Here is a 2990-nt window from a genome sequence, read left to right on the forward strand (position 1 = left end):
AATAATGCTCTCACTATGTGGCTTAATGCTATTTAATGGTGGGTGTTAGGCCTGCCAAAGCTATTCCTGAAATTGCCTCTACTACCTCCAGTAGTGCAAGTTTTACACAACGAGAAACTACTGGAGGGACTAAAAGCCTATAAGCAAAGGGAAGACTAGGAACGGTGCTTTAGTCATTTTTACTCTATTTTCTCTACAGAGTTATAGCTCAGGGAAAGTAGGAGGCCTGAAATTCAAATCCTTTCCCCAACACTTACTAGTCTTAGAAATTGTTTATCATCTTTTATTTTTTCACCTGTAATATGGGGTGGAGGGAGGATAATAGTACCTAACTTGCAGAGTTATTATAAAGATTAAATATGACCACATATGAGGAGTACCTAGCACAGATCTTATGTATAATAAACCATAATAATATATGTTTTGTATTGTAAATGAGATCATGCATATACTGACTTGATTTTTACTCTGAATAACTTATAGTTATCTCTTCACGTGCGTTCATGTAAATCTGCCTCATTTTAGAAATGACTGCATAAAATCCTGAATATGTATATTCCATATATTCTTTAACTCATCTTTTGTTAGGGGGCATTCAGGTTGTTTTGTGTGTATATATGTATGTGTATTCATTTTATAAGTGATTGTATTGAGGCTCAAAGTGGTTAAAGTAGCCAGAGCGTACCAAAGTCATACCATATTCTGTGCCTCTATATTCTGAAACATTGTCAACAGTAGCTTCATCCCACCAATGTGATGCTCTGTCTATGCATATCAGAAATATCAGCTGTCCCTAGGTGTCAGCTTCCTGAATTGGAGTTAAGGCAGTTTGATTCACATGTAAAGGGGAAAATTACATTGCTTAAGGGGGTATATAAAAGCCCCCCCCTGCCTATGGAGAGAGCATAAATGTGTGGGATAAAAGTGAAAGGGTGTAGCCAGAGGTCAGACAGGGCTGGGAAAGACTGAAAAGATGAGGGGGGTGCAGGAGGAGACAATGCCAATCTTCACTAGAAGTGAAAGGAAGAGACAGGAAAGCTTTGTAGGCTCACTCTGCTTATATCTTAATTTTGCATCCTCTTTTGTTACCTGTTTATGGTGTAGAAGGAATAGCAAATTACATTTCAGCACCTGTCTAGCACAATGTTGCATCCTACAAATGCTCAATAAATATTTACTAAGTGAATGAATAGATTTACATTCCTGATTACCTAAGACTTAGGGAACCTTGAGCCAGGCAACTAGGCATGGCAGGGACACCATCTGTGAGTGAAGGCACTATCCAACTTGGCTCCACACAGAAAAGCCAAATCAGACAATGGTTAAAGGAAAGTACTAAACTTTATGGTTGCCACATGGAGTCAAACACAATTCATAGCATTGTTTCAGGTGCTAGCAGAGGAAAAAATCTTGAAAGAACTATTACAAGACTTCACGTGTCCTTTGCGCAGCATCATAAAAACAGGATATTTTGCCCAAGTTTACGATTCCATTAAAAAAGAAAAAAGAAAGCCAAGGAAAGATACTAACTACATATCTCTTTGTCCAAGTCAGTTTACAAAATATATTGAACTGGGCTATGTGGCCACCAAGAACAAAATACATCAGTTATTTTTAGTGGAGCTAGAGCAAGTCTAAATAAGTGCAAATCTGCCTGCCTAGAGGGAAGTAATATCATCCTCTTTATGTCCTAGACATGCTTTCAAAGTGCAATATTTTGAGTATAGGTAGCCTGTATTCCAGGTTAAATAGTTGCGAACTGAGTTATGTTTGTTTATTTGTTTGTTTATTTATTTATTTATGTATTGTTGATATAGAATATATTAGTTCCAGGTGTACAACATAGTGACTATACATTTATATAGCTTATGAAGTGATCACCACAATGCCTAGTAACCATTTATCACCATACATAGTTACTATATTATCGACTATATTCTCTACGCTGTATGTTAAAAATATGGAACAATTCACAAATTTGCATGTCATTTTTGTACAGAGGCCATGCTAATCTTTTCTGTATTGTGAACTGAGTACTTTTAGAGCAGTGGCTCCAATTGATTTGAAGTGGTTCAAACAAATATAGGCTATGTGGTTTGAGTTCTGCTGGTGCCTCATTTTAGCTGTGTATATTAGTCACAATTTTGCTGAAATAATGCTGTGTACCAAGTAACTATCAAATCTCCCTTATTTTTCTCACTTGCAAACCAGTGTATTGAATGTGGGATCAGCTAAGCTTGGGTCCAGGCTGTAGGATGGGTTTCAGTCTGTTCCACATTATCTCCTCATTCTGAAAAAGCTGTTCAGGATATGTTTCCTCACGGTAGATGGAAGAAGTGCAAGACATAAAGTAAAACCACACAGGCATATTTAAAACCTTTACTTATGTCATCCCAACTAACATTCTATTGGCCAAAGCTTATGTCAACAAAACAGGGAAGAATGCTTCTATGGAGAGAGGAAAAGACAATAAAGAAAAATTGTAAGCAAATAATGCACTCTTACAGACCATGGGATCTTAGTTAAGATGCTGAACTTCATTGTGTCTTAGTTTTCATTATCTAAAAAATAAGCATCATAATGTTACCTACTTCATAGGGTTGTTTGAAGACTTAAATGAGTTAATATGTATAAAGAGGATAGAATAGTGCCTGACTCAAAGTAAGAGCCCAATAAATATGAATTATTCATATTTAAGCTATTTTTTAAGAAGGTAAAAAGTTCTTGATTTCTAGGAACTCGAATTTCAACAAATTTTGACATAATTATATTGTTCATATTAATGGACCTTTTAGCATGTATTCAGAAAGATGATAAAATAGAGTCAAGTAAATAGAACCTAGATTAATCAAAACCCAAGTAGTCTGGCTATAAGAATTTTAAATTGTTAGAATTGCAGGGGACATTGGAGTTTCTCTCATCTCTGAAAGAGCATGGGGTTAGAGTCTGAAGATTAAGGTTAAAATTAAGTCTCTGCCACTTGTGCATGT

General features: G+C 36.0%; 1 non-coding gene across 1 annotated transcript; it reads right to left on the reverse strand.

Moving 5' to 3' along the window:
• Positions 1-1954: 1954 nt before the first annotated feature.
• LOC118608146 lies at positions 1955-2056 on the reverse strand. The gene has a single exon (XR_004952941.1). It is a non-coding gene; the product is annotated as a U6 spliceosomal RNA (small nuclear RNA).
• Positions 2057-2990: the final 934 nt, after the last annotated feature.

This window comes from Rousettus aegyptiacus, unplaced genomic scaffold (assembly GCF_014176215.1).
Source record: "Rousettus aegyptiacus isolate mRouAeg1 unplaced genomic scaffold, mRouAeg1.p scaffold_m13_p_9, whole genome shotgun sequence".
In the NCBI taxonomy this organism is placed as follows: domain Eukaryota; kingdom Metazoa; phylum Chordata; class Mammalia; order Chiroptera; family Pteropodidae; genus Rousettus; species Rousettus aegyptiacus.